Source organism: Salmo salar, chromosome ssa09 (genome assembly GCF_905237065.1).
Source record: "Salmo salar chromosome ssa09, Ssal_v3.1, whole genome shotgun sequence".
NCBI lineage: Eukaryota > Metazoa > Chordata > Actinopteri > Salmoniformes > Salmonidae > Salmo > Salmo salar.
This window is the reverse complement of record NC_059450.1, coordinates 151,588,548-151,602,284: the sequence shown is the minus strand read 5'-3', so window position 1 is coordinate 151,602,284 and position 13,737 is coordinate 151,588,548. Positions and strand designations below refer to the sequence as shown.

The window sequence follows — 13,737 nt, the reverse complement described above, 5'->3', positions numbered from 1 at the left end:
TGAGCCGGGGCTACCCAGAGCCAGACTCCTGTTCCAGCACCTTACAGGGCCCCAAAAAAGGTATGTTTAAAGTATGATAAACCAACATTAGTGTTAGGGTTATGGCTAGTGTTGAGCCAGGATGTGGACATGAAGCTAGAGTTAGGGTACAGTCAGGGTACAGTCAGGGTGTAGACATGAAGCTAGGGTTAGGGTTGATCCGGGGTGTAGATGTGGACATGAAGCTAGGGTTAGTGTAGAGTCAGGGTGTAGATGTGGACATGAAGCTAGGGTTAGGGTTGATCCGGGGTGTAGATGTGGACATGAAGCTAGGGTTAGGGTTGATCCGGGGTGTAGATGTGGACATGAAGCTAGGGTTAGGGTTGATCCGGGGTGTAGATGTGGACATGAAGCTAGGGTTAGGGTAGAGTCAGGGTGTAGATGTGGACATGAAGCTAGGGTTAGTGTAGAGTCAGGGTGTAGATGTGGACATGAAGCTAGGGTTAGGGTAGAGTCAGGGTGTAGATGTGGACATGAAGCTAGGGTTAGGGTTGATCCGGGGTGTAGATGTGGACATGAAGCTAGGGTTAGTGTTGAGTCCGGGGTGTAGATGTGGACATGAAGCTAGGGTTAGGGTTGAGTCCGGGTGTAGATGTGGACATGAAGCTAGGGTTAGGGTTGATCCGGGGTGTAGATGTGGACATGAAGCTAGGGTTAGGGTTGAGTCAGGGTGTAGATGTGGACATGAAGCTAGGGTTAGGGTTGAGTCAGGGTGTAGATGTGGACATGAAGCTAGGGTTAGGGTTGAGTCAAGGTGTAGATGTGGACATGAAGCTAGGGTTAGGGTTGAGTCAGGGTGTAGATGTGGACATGAAGCTAGGGTTAGGGTTGATCCGGGGTGTAGATGTGGACATGAAGCTAGGGTTAGGGTAGAGTCAGGGTGTAGATGTGAACATGAAGCTAGGTTTAGGGTAGAGTCAGGGTGTAGATGTGGACATGAAGCTAGGGTTAGGGTAGAGTCAGGGTGTAGATGTGGACATGAAGCTAGGGTTAGGGTTGATCCGGGGTGTAGATGTGGACATGAAGCTAGGGTTAGGGTTGAGTCAGGGTGTAGATGTGGACATGAAGCTAGGGTTAGGGTTGATCCGGGGTGTAGATGTGGACATGAAGCTAGGGTTAGTGTAGAGTCAGGGTGTAGACATGAAGCTAGGGTTAGGGTTGAGTCAGGGTGTAGATGTGGACATGAAGCTAGGGTTAGGGTTGAGTCAGTGTGTAGATGTGGACATGAAGCTAGGGTTAGGGTTGAGTCAGGGTGTAGATGTGGACATGAAGCTAGGGTTAGGGTTGATCCGGGGTGTAGATGTGGACATGAAGCTAGGGTTAGGGTAGAGTCAGGGTGTAGATGTGGACATGAAGCTAGGGTTAGGGTTGAGTCAGGGTGTAGATGTGGACATGAAGCTAGGATTAGTGTTGAGTCAGTGTGTAGATGTGGACATGAAGCTAGGGTTAGGGTTGATCCGGGGTGTAGATGTGGACATGAAGCTAGGATTAGGGTTGATCCGGGGTGTAGATGTGGACATGAAGCTAGGGTTAGGGTTGAGTCAGGGTGTAGATGTGGACATGAAGCTAGGGTTAGGGTTGATCCGGGGTGTAGATGTGGACATGAAGCTAGGGTTAGTGTAGAGTCAGGGTGTAGATGTGGACATGAAGCTAGGGTTAGGGTTGATCCGGGGTGTAGATGTGGACATGAAGCTAGGGTTAGGGTTGAGTCAAGGTGTAGATGTGGACATGAAGCTAGGGTTAGGGTTGAGTCAGGGTGTAGATGTGGACATGAAGCTAGGGTTAGGGTTGAGTCAGGGTGTAGATGTGGACATGAAGCTAGGGTTAGGGTACAGTCAGGGTACAGTAAGGGTGTAGACATGAAGCTAGGGTTAGGGTTGATCCGGGGTGTAGATGTGGACATGAAGCTAGGGTTAGTGTAGAGTCAGGGTGTAGATGTGGACATGAAGCTAGGGATAGGGTTGAGTCAGGGTGTAGATGTGGACATGAAGCTAGGGTTAGGGTAGAGTCAGGGTGTAGATGTGGACATGAAGCTAGGGTTAGTGTTGAGTCAGGGTGTAGATGTGGACATGAAGCTAGGGTTAGGGTTGAGTCAGGGTGTAGATGTGGACATGAAGCTAGGGTTAGTGTAGAGTCAGGGTGTAGATGTGGACATGAAGCTAGGGTTAGGGTTGAGTCAGGGTGTAGATGTGGACATGAAGCTAGGGTTAGGGTAGAGTCAGGGTGTAGATGTGGACATGAAGCTAGGGTTAGGGTAGAGTCAGGGTGTAGATGTGGACATGAAGCTAGGGTTAGTGTAGAGTCAGGGTGTAGATGTGGACATGAAGCTAGGGTTAGGGTTGATCCGGGGTGTAGATGTGGACATGAAGCTAGGGTTAGGGTAGAGTCAGGGTGTAGATGTGGACATGAAGCTAGGGTTAGGGTTGATCCGGGGTGTAGATGTGGACATGAAGCTAGGGTTAGTGTTGATCCGGGGTGTAGATGTGGACATGAAGCTAGGGTTAGGGTAGAGTCAGGGTGTAGATGTGGACATGAAGCTAGGGTTAGGGTTGAGTCAGGGTGTAGATGTGGACATGAAGCTAGGATTAGTGTTGAGTCAGGGTGTAGATGTGGACATGAAGCTAGGGTTAGGGTTGATCCGGGGTGTAGATGTGGACATGAAGCTAGGGTTAGGGTTGAGTCAGGGTGTAGATGTGGACATGAAGCTAGGGTTAGGGTTGATCCGGGGTGTAGATGTGGACATGAAGCTAGGATTAGGGTTGATCCGGGGTGTAGATGTGGACATGAAGCTAGGGTTAGGGTAGAGTCAGGGTGTAGATGTAGACATGAAGCTAGGGTTAGGGTTGATCCGGGGTGTAGATGTGGACATGAAGCTAGGATTAGGGTTGAGTCAGGGTGTAGATGTGGACATGGGACGAGAGGAAAGTGTGGAGAAACAATGGCAGATGACCGTGAGCATGGCTCAACCCTAGTTGAACCCCTGGTGCTAACCTCTTTGGGGTGACAATAGGATAGGCTGAGACATGCCTCTCCTCTCAGTGTTCCTTCAGAAGGACACATTCACTAATCATCTCAATAGACTATCATGTCCATTAACAGCCTCTGCAGAAATCTTCCAGGCCTTGACCCTAGAAGAAAATGTTCACCTGAACAAACACTTCCACTGAATGAGACCACATGCAGGGCTGGAAAAGCATGCAGCAGTTACACACACAGGCATACAGAGGGCTTTGCGTGTTACCGACGCTTGTTAGCGTTGGCCCACGCATGTGAGATGACGTGATGCCAGAACATACTGTGATTAAGAAGCTAAATAAACTGCTGTGACAGATTTGATGCTGTGGTTCCAAGCATAACTATACAGACCTGCAGCTATGGGCCTGTTTACTAGACAGCAGCTATGGGCATGTTTACTAGACAGCAGCTATGGGCCTGTTTACTAGACAGCAGCTATGGGCATGTTTACTAGACAGCAGCTATGGGCCTGTTTACTAGACAGCAGCTATGGGCCTGTTTACTAGACAGTAGCTATGGGCCTGTTTACTAGACAGCAGCTATGGGCATGTTTACTAGACAGCAGCTATGGGCCTGTTTACTAGACAGCAGCTATGGGCCTGTTTACTAGACAGCAGCTATGGGCCTGTTTACTAGACAGCAGCTATGGGCATGTTTACTGAGTGTTTATTATCAATGTCACCCTAAGCCTTAGATGAGGAGGATTAGGTTCATATGAAAGCTCAGGCTAATGACGATTGGGAATGAGGAATGTAAGGATGGGTTTCACTGTGTCTCTGTGTTTTGATTGATTCTTTCTGGCAGGTGACCGACAGCGGTTCATGACAAGTGTGTGTGGACAGACCTAGCCAGGCTGACTAAGTGATACTGGCACAGTGAGTTCCGGCGTCTGAGTCAACACCGCCGCACTACCCAGCACTGATCGAGAGATAAAAGTGGACAATGACAGGGGAAAGGGGGAATGAGAGAGCAGAGAGAGAGGAGAGAGAGAGAGAGAGAGAGAGAGAGATAAAGAGAAGATAAATGGAATTCAAGACAAGAGAAAGAAACAGAGAAAGAGAGAGACAGAGAAAGAGACAGAGACAGAGAAAATGTACTGACAGAAGAGGGAGACGTTGGGCACTCTGTTTGTGGGCTCTCTGTTTGTGGGCTCTCTGTTTGTGGGCTCTCTGTTTGTGGGCTCTCTGTTTGTGGGCTCTCTGTTTGTGGGCTCTCTGTTTGTGGGCTCTCTGTTTGTGGGCTCTCTGTTTGTGGGCTCTCTGTTTGTGGGCTCCCGAGTGGCGCAGCAGTCTAAGGTACTGCATCTCAGTGCTAGAGGCGTCACCACAGACCCTGGTTTGATTCCAGGCTGTATCACAACCGGCCGTGATTGGGAGTCCCATAGGGTGGCGCACAATTGGCCCAGCGTCGTCCGGGTTAGTGTTTGGCCGGGGTAGGCCGTCATTGTAAATAAGAATTTATTCTTAACTGTCACGTTCGTCGTAAAGATGGGACCAAGGCGCAGCGGGAATGTGTATGCCTATCTTCTTTTTATTTAATGAAAACAAAACGAAACAAAACGCTTAATACAAAAAAACAACGACGAGAAACAGTCCTATAAGGAACACAACTACACAAGGAACAACTACCCACAAAAACCCATGAAAAAACACCCCTACTAAATAGGACCTTCAATCAGAGACAACGAGAAACAGCTGCCTCCAATTGAAGGTCAAACCAATAAACCAAGCATAGACATAGAAAAACTAGAACGAACATAGAAATAGACTAACATAGAACATAAACCAAAAAAAAAAGAAACACATAAAACAAACACCCCCTGCCACGTCCTGACCAAACTACAATAACAAATAACCCCTTTACTGGTCAGAACGTGACATTAACTGACTTGCCAAGTTAAATAAAGGTTAAATAACATTTTAAAAAGAGGAGGAGAGAGACATGACATCTTCCTCTCCACCCTCTCAGTGGTGCAAGTCTCAGGCTCTGCACAGTCTTGGATTGCATCCTGCCTGGCAGGCTGCTCATACCAGGTGGTGTAGAGAGGATCTGCTTCTGCACCATGTACTCTCACGACTGGTGTCTCCCAGGGCTCGGTTCTAAGCCCTCTTCTCTCTATACACCAAGTCACTCAGCTCTGTCATATCCTCACATGGTCTCTCCTATCATTGCTATGCGTATGACACTCAACTATTTTTCTCCTTCCCTCCTTCTGACACGCAGTTGGCGACACGCATCGCTGCCTGCCTGGCAGATATCTCAGCTTAGATGTCAGGCCCACCACCTTAAGCTCAACCTCGACAAGACGGAGCTGCTCTTCCTCCCGGGGAAGGCCTGCCGGCTCAAAGACCTCTCCATCACGGTTGATGACAACACAGTGTTGCTCTCCCAGAGTGCAAAGAACCTTGGCGTGACCCTGGACAAAACCCTGTCGTTCTCTGCAAACATCAAAGCAGTAACTCGCTCCTGCAGGTTCATGCTCTACAAAATCAGTAGAGTACAAACCTACCTCACACAGGAATGGCACAGGTCCTAATCCAGACACTTGTCCTCTGGACTACTGCAACTCCCTGTTGGCTGGGCTCCACGCTTGTGGCATCAAACCCCTGCAACTGATCCAGAACGCTGCAGCCCGCCTGGTGTTCACAATTCCCATGTTCTCTCATGTCACCCCACTCCTCCTCACACTCCACTGGCTTCCAGTCGAAGCTCATATCCACTACAAGACCATGGTGCTTACTTACGGAACAGCAAGATAAACTGCCCCTCCCTACCTTCAGGCTATGATCAAACCCTACATCACAACCCGAGCACTCCGTTCTGCCACCTCTGGTCTATTGGCCCTCCCACCATTACGGGAGGGCAGCTCCCGCTCAGCCCAGTCCAAGCTCTTCTCTGTCCTGGCACTCCAATGGTGGAAGCAGCTTACTCCTGAAGCAAGGACAGTAGAGTCCCTGTCCATCTTCACCCTGAAGCTAGGACAGCAGAGTCCCTGTCCATCTTCCCCCTGAAGCTAGGACAGCAGAGTCCCTTCCCATCATCCCCCTGAAGCTAGGACAGCAGAGTCCCTGTCCATCTTCCCCCTGAAGCTAGGACAGCAGTCCCTTCCCATCTTCCCCCTGAAGCTAGGACAGTAGAGTCCCTTCCCATCTTCCCCCTGAAGCTAGGACAGCAGAGTCCCTTCCCATCTTCCCCCTGAAGCTAGGACAGCAGAGTCCCTGTCCATCTTCCCCCTGAAGCTAGGACAGCAGAGTCCCTTCCCATCTTCCCCCTGAAGCTAGGACAGCAGAGTCCCTGTCCATCTTCCCCCTGAAGCTAGGACAGCAGAGTCCCTGTCCATCTTCCCCCTGAAGCTAGGACAGCAGAGTCCCTGTCCATCTTCCCCCTGAAGCTAGGACAGCAGAGTCCCTGCCCATCTTCCCCCTGAAGCTAGGACAGCAGAGTCCCTGCTCATCTTCCCCCTGAAGCTAGGACAGCAGAGTCCCTGTCCATCTTCCCCCTGAAGCTAGGACAACAGAGTCCCTGTCCATCTTCCCCCTGAAGCTAGGACAGCAGAGTCCCTTCCCATCTTCCCCCTGAAGCTAGGACAGCAGAGTCCCTTCCCATCTTCCCCCTGAAGCTAGGACAGCAGAGTCCCGTCCCATCTTCCCCCTGAAGCTAGGACAGCAGAGTCCCTTCCCATCTTCCCCCTGAAGCTAGGACAGCAGAGTCCCTGTCCATCTTCCCCCTGAAGCTAGGACAGCAGAGTCCCTGTCCATCTTCCCCCTGAAGCTAGGACAGCAGAGTCCCTGTCCATCTTCCCCCTGAAGCTAGGACAGCAGAGTCCCTGTCCATCTTCCCCCTGAAGCTAGGACAGCAGAGTCCCTGCCCATCTTCCCCCTGAAGCTAGGACAGCAGAGTCCCTGCTCATCTTCCCCCTGAAGCTAGGACAGCAGAGTCCCTGTCCATCTTCCCCCTGAAGCTAGGACAGTAGAGTCCCTGTCCATCTTCCCCCTGAAGCTAGGACAGCAGAGTCCCTTCCCATCTTCCCCCTGAAGCTAGGACAGCAGAGTCCCTTCCCATCTTCCCCCTGAAGCTAGGACAGTAGAGTCCCTGCTCATCTTCCCCCTGAAGCTAGGACAGCAGAGTCCCTGCTCATCTTCCCCCTGAAGCTAGGACAGCAGAGTCCCTGCTCATCTTCCTCCTGAAGCTAGGACAGCAGAGTCCCGTCCCATCTTCCCCCTGAAGCTAGGACAGCAGAGTCCCTTCCCATCTTCCCCCTGAAGCTAGGACAGCAGAGTCCCTGTCCATCTTCCCCCTGAAGCTAGGACAGCAGAGTCCCTTCCCATCTTCCCCCTGAAGCTAGGACAGCAGAGTCCCTTCCCATCTTCCCCCTGAAGCTAGGACAGTAGAGTCCCTGCCCATCTTCTGAAAGCACCTAAAACCCTAACTCTTCACAGAGTATCATAAATCATCCCCCTCTAAAAAGCTCTGACTTTGCTGATAACTACTTTATTAAGAAAAAGTGTACTTACTATGCCTGTGATACGTAGTTGTCCCACCTAGCTGTCTGAAGATCAATACACTGACTGTAAGTCTCTCTGGATAAGAGCGTCTACTAAATTACTAAAATGCCAAATGGAAATGAACGTGAGAGAAGAAGAAAGGTGAATATTGATGTCTCCTCACCTCACTGGTCAAGCCCACAGCTCTGTGTATTTTGACCACGTGACCCAGCAGGACTGGGTACTGCTGACCCACAACCCTCAGCGCGGGCAGGAAGGGGGCCATGGAGGCGGGGCTAGCCTGTGACACGTACACCAGTGCACCCAGTAGGGTCTCGTTCAGAGAGGCATCGCCTAGGTAACCAACCAGGGAGGGCACCAGCGGGCTCAGCACCTGGAGGGGAGAGAGAGGAGGGAGAGAGGAGGAGAAATGAGAGGAGGAGAAAGGAGAGGGGGAGAAAGGAGAGGGAGAGAAAGGAGAGGAGGGAAGATAAAACCAGAGACCAGCATTGAGTTGAAAGATGGAAAATAATCTAAAAGGTGGCAAGAAAGTATGTAGTATTTCATTAGGTTCCCCAGTAGCTACAGCCAAAGTTAGGTTAAAGTTAGTTAAAGTCAACATTAGGTTCCCCAGTAGCTACAGCCAAAGTTAGGTTAAAGTTAGTTAAAGTCAACATTAGGTTCCCCAGTAGCTACAGCTGAAGGACAGAACTAAATACAATGACATAATACATAACATTAACAGACAGGTACAGCTGAAGGACAGAACTAAATACAATGACATAATACATAACATTAACAGACAGGTACAGAACTATATATATTTTAAATAAGAATTCACACGTTCATATTCTTACGTGTTAGCAATCCATGCAACAGGTTCTCCTAATAACGGCTACAGTGCAGTCATCCATTTTGTTACAGTTGCATACTGATACAGGAATCAGAGGATGAAGAGGAGGAAGATGAGTAGAGAACATAAAGTTAAGAGGAGGAAGATGAGAAAGTGAACAGAAAAAGGAGGAAGATGAGAAAGTGAACAGAAAGAGGAGGAAGATGAGTAGAGAACAGAACGTTAAAAGAGGAGGAAGATGAGAAAGTGAACAGAAAGAGGAGGAAGATGAGAAAGTGAACAGAAAGAGGAGGAAGATGAACAGTGAACAGAAAGAGTAGGAAGATGAGTAGAGAACAGAACGTTAAAAGAGGAGGAAGATGAGAAAGAGAAGAGTTGGTAGAATGGTAGCAGAGTTGAGACTAGCAGAGAGAGAGAGAGAAAGAGCAGAGTTGAGATGGAGAGAGAGAGAGAGAGAGAGAGCAGAGTTGAGATGGAGAGAGAGAGAGAGAGAGCGAGAGAGAGAGAGAGAGAGAGCAGAGTTGAGATGGAGAGAGAGAGAGAGAGAGAGAGAGAGAGCAGAGTTGAGATGGAGAGAGAGAGAGAGAGCGAGAGAGAGAGAGAGAGAGAGAGAGAGAGAGAGAGAGAGCAGAGTTGAGATGGAGAGAGAGAGAGAGAGAGAGAGGCCTGGTGGTGACAACAGTCCTAAGAACAGAGTTATCACAGAGATCTAAAACAGGACATCAGGCAAGACTGTTGAGAGGTCTGGGAGGAACACAGAAGAAAGAAGGGGTCTGGGGGGAATGGAAAAGGAAGAGGGAACAGAAAAGAGGGGTGAAACCTGAATCTCATTACGCTCACATGGAGATCTAAACCATCAAAGACATGGACACATATGGATACACAGTGACGATGCCTCACGAGAGGCAGGTTGAGCGGCGCCCCACCAATACCAAGCATGCAATTCTGGTATTTCATGTCACAACAACATATTTTATCAGTTAACAAACAATTTTATTTAATTTTTTAAAATTGTTTGATCTAATAAGCATATGTGGTCGTATATCCATTGTTTTGGTACATTTTCGTTGAGTAAGGCAGCTGTTTCAGCCTTGCTCTGTGTTTTCTGTGGACGAGGGGCAGACAGAGAAAGTACAGTGAGTGGGCGTCGCTAATCTTCTCTGGTTGCTCATTGGCTCAGGGTACTGTCACTCACGGGGACACTACATCACCGCAGCACCTGTTGGGAGAGATAGCCAACAAAAGCCCCTCTTCCGTGCTCACAGATAAATCAACGTCTGGTGCCAAGTAACTTTGATTGGACTGATGTGTCAACTTCGTAGCTAGCTAGTTGTTTACCAGGCACTGTTACCACGTCTTCAAGCTAGGTAGATTAGCTAGCTGAAACATGTCGACTAGCTTAGCTATCTCCTACCAAATCCTTTTCAAACTTAGCATTATTAAGGAGATGTAGACATAAAACGTCTCGGTGCTCATTAGCCATCTAAACTTTAAAATATAGCAAGCTGGAAAAGAAGATTCACATCGAATGGTTGGTGGTGGCTAACATCTGTTTTGAGGTAGGCTAGCTATAATATCCTATAGGCTGCGTGTCTTATTGTTTATGTTTGATGGCAGACTGTAATACACATGGAACCACATGTAGAAGAAGGGTCAGATAGAAATATACAGTGTTTGATGGAAGCGCAACTGTGAGATTTACCCCACCAATATTTTCATGTTAAAATCGCCAATGGACACACAAGCATGCACACACACACACACACACACACACACACACACACACAGTGCACACACACACACACACACACACACACACACACACACACACACACACACACACACACACACACACACACACACACACACACACACACACACACACACACACACACACACACACACACACACACACACACACACACACACACACACACACACACACACACACACACACACACACACACACACACACACACACACACAGTGCACGCCCACACACAGTGCACACACACACACACAAACACAGTGCACACACACACACACACACACACACAGTGCACGCACACACCAGTCTTTGAAGAGTTAAAGTTATGACCCTTCCACCACACCTCTGTCGCTCTGACTGACCCCTGACTGACCCCTGTCTGACCCCTGACTGACCCCTGACTGACCCCTGACTGACCCCTGCCTGACCCCTGGCTGACCCCTGGCTGACCCCTGTCTTACCTGGTCGGTGAGAAACATGATGTCTTTTAGTCAGGGGGTCAGGGGGTGATCTCTGGGGTGATGAACAGCCTTGCTGTGATAGTCACTGGCTAAATTCAAACCCCTTTACTAACACCTCATTACCTGTCCTGGCCACCCCACTGTGGTATAACATGTCCCTAGCTCTACAACACGCCCCACTGTGGTATAACATGTCCCCACTGTGGTATAACATGTCCCCACTGTGGTATAACATGCCCCCACTGTGGTATAACATGTCCCCACTGTGGTATAACATGTCCCCACTGTGGTATAACATGCCCCCACTGTGGTATAACATGCCCCCACTGTGGTATAACATGTCCCCACTGTGGTATAACATGCCCCCACTGTGGTATAACATGTCCCCACTGTGGTATAACATGTCCCCACTGTGGTATAATATGTCCCCACTGTGGTATAACATGCCCCCACTGTGGTATAACATGTCCCCACTGTGGTATAACATGTCCCCACTGTGGTATAACATGTCCCCACTGTGGTATAACATGTCCCTAGCTCTACAACACGCCCCACTGTGGTATAACATGCCCCCACTGTGGTATAACATGTCCCCACTGTGGTATAACATGTCCCCACTGTGGTATAACATGTCCCTAGCTCTACAACACGCCCCACTGTGGTATAACATGTCCCCACTGTGGTATAACATGCCCCCACTGTGGTATAACATGTCCCTAGCTCTACAACACGCCCCACTGTGGTATAACATGCCCCCACTGTGGTATAACATGTCCCCACTGTGGTATAACATGCCCCCACTGTGGTATAACATGTCCCCACTGTGGTATAACATGTCCCCACTGTGGTATAACATGTCCCCACTGTGGTATAACATGTCCCTAGCTCTACAACACGCCCCACTGTGGTATAACATGCCCCCACTGTGGTTTAACATGTCCCTACTGTGGTATAACATGTCCCCACTGTGGTATAACATGCCCCCACTGTGGTATAACATGTCCCCACTGTGGTATAACCTGCCCCCACTGTGGTATAACATGTCCCCAATGTGCTATAACATGTCCCCACTGTGGTATAACATGTCCCCACTGTGGTATAACATGTCCCCACTGTGGTATAACATGTCCCTACTGTGGTATAACATGTCCACACTGTGGTATAACATGTCCCTACTGTGGTATAACATGTCCCCACTGTGGTATAACATGTCCCCACTGTGGTATAACCTGCCCCCACTGTGGTATAACATGTCCCCACTGTGGTATAACTTGCCCCCACTGTGGTATAACATGCCCCCACTGTGGTATAACCTGCCCCCACTGTGGTATAACATGTCCCCACTGTGGTATAACTTGCCCCCACTGTGGTATAACATGTCCCCACTGTGGTATAACACACCCCCACTGTGGTATAACATGTCCCCACTGTGGTATAACATGTCCCTACTGTGGTATAACATGTCCCCACTGTGGTATAACCTGCCCCCACTGTGGTATAACATGTCCCCAATGTGCTATAACATGTCCCCACTGTGGTATAACATGTCCCCACTGTGGTATAACATGTCCCTACTGTGGTATAACATGTCCCTACTGTGGTATAACATGTCCACACTGTGGTATAACATGTCCACACTGTGGTATAACATGTCCCCACTGTGGTATAACATGTCCCCACTGTGGTATAACATCTCCCCACTGTGGTATAACATGTCCCCACTGTGGTATAACACGCCCCCACTGTGGTTTAACACGTCCCCACTGTGGTATAACATGTCCCCACTGTGGTATAACATGCCCCCACTGTGGTATAACATGTCCCCACTGTGGTATAACATGTCCCCACTGTGGTATAACATGTCCCATAATGTGCTATAACATGTCCCCACTGTGGTATAACATGTCCCCACTGTGGTATAACATGTCCCATAATGTGCTATAACATGTCCCCACTGTGGTATAACATGTCCCCACTGTGGTATAACATGTCCCCACTGTGGTATAACATGTCCACACTGTGGTATAACATGTCCCCACTGAGGTATAACATGTCCCCACTGTGGTATAACACGCCCCCACTGTGGTATAACACGCCCCCACTGTGGTATAACACGTCCCCACTGTGGTATAACACGTCCCCACTGTGGTATAACACGTCCCCACTGTGGTATAACATGTCCCCACTGTGGTATAACACACCCCCACTGTGGTATAACACGCCCCCACTGTGGTATAACACGCCCCCACTGTGGTATAACACGCCCCCACTGTGGTATAACACGCCCCCACTGTGGTATAACACGTCCCCACTGTGGTATAACTTGCCCCCACTGTGGTATAACATGTCCCCACTGTGGTATAACTTGCCCCCACTGTGGTATAACATGTCCCCACTGTGGTATAACATGTCCCCACTGTGGTATAACATGTCCCCAATGTGCTATAACATGTCCCCACTGTGGTATAACATGCCCACCCTGTGGTATAACATGTCCCCACTGTGGTATAACATGTCCCCACTGTGGTATAACACGCCCCCACTGTGGTATAACACACCCCCACTGTGGTATAACACACCCCCACTGTGGTATAACACACCCCCACTGTGGTATAACATGTCCCCACTGTGGTATAACTTGCCCCCACTGTGGTATAACATGCCCCCACTGTGGTATAACATGTCCCCACTGTGGTATAACATGTCCCCACTGTGGTATAACATGTCCCATAATGTGCTATAACATGTCCCCACTGTGGTATAACATGTCCCTACTGTGGTATAACATGTCCCTACTGTGGTATAACATGTCCACACTGTGGTATAACATGTCCCCACTGAGGTATAACATGTCCCCACTGTGGTATAACACGCCCCCACTGTGGTATAACACGCCCCCACTGTGGTATAACACGTCCCCACTGTGGTATAACATGTCCCCACTGTGGTATAACACACCCCCACTGTGGTATAACACGCCCCCACTGTGGTATAACACGCCCCCACTGTGGTATAACACGCCCCCACTGTGGTATAACACACCCCCACTGTGGTATAACACGTCCCCACTGTGGTATAACTTGCCCCCACTGTGGTTAAACATGTCCCCACTGTGGT

General features: G+C 49.3%; 1 pseudogene; it reads right to left on the bottom strand.

Annotated features, from left to right (window-relative positions):
* LOC106591777 (ventricular zone-expressed PH domain-containing protein-like) overlaps positions 1-13,737 on the bottom strand; it is a 203,813-nt pseudogene that overhangs the window by 106,866 nt on the left and 83,210 nt on the right.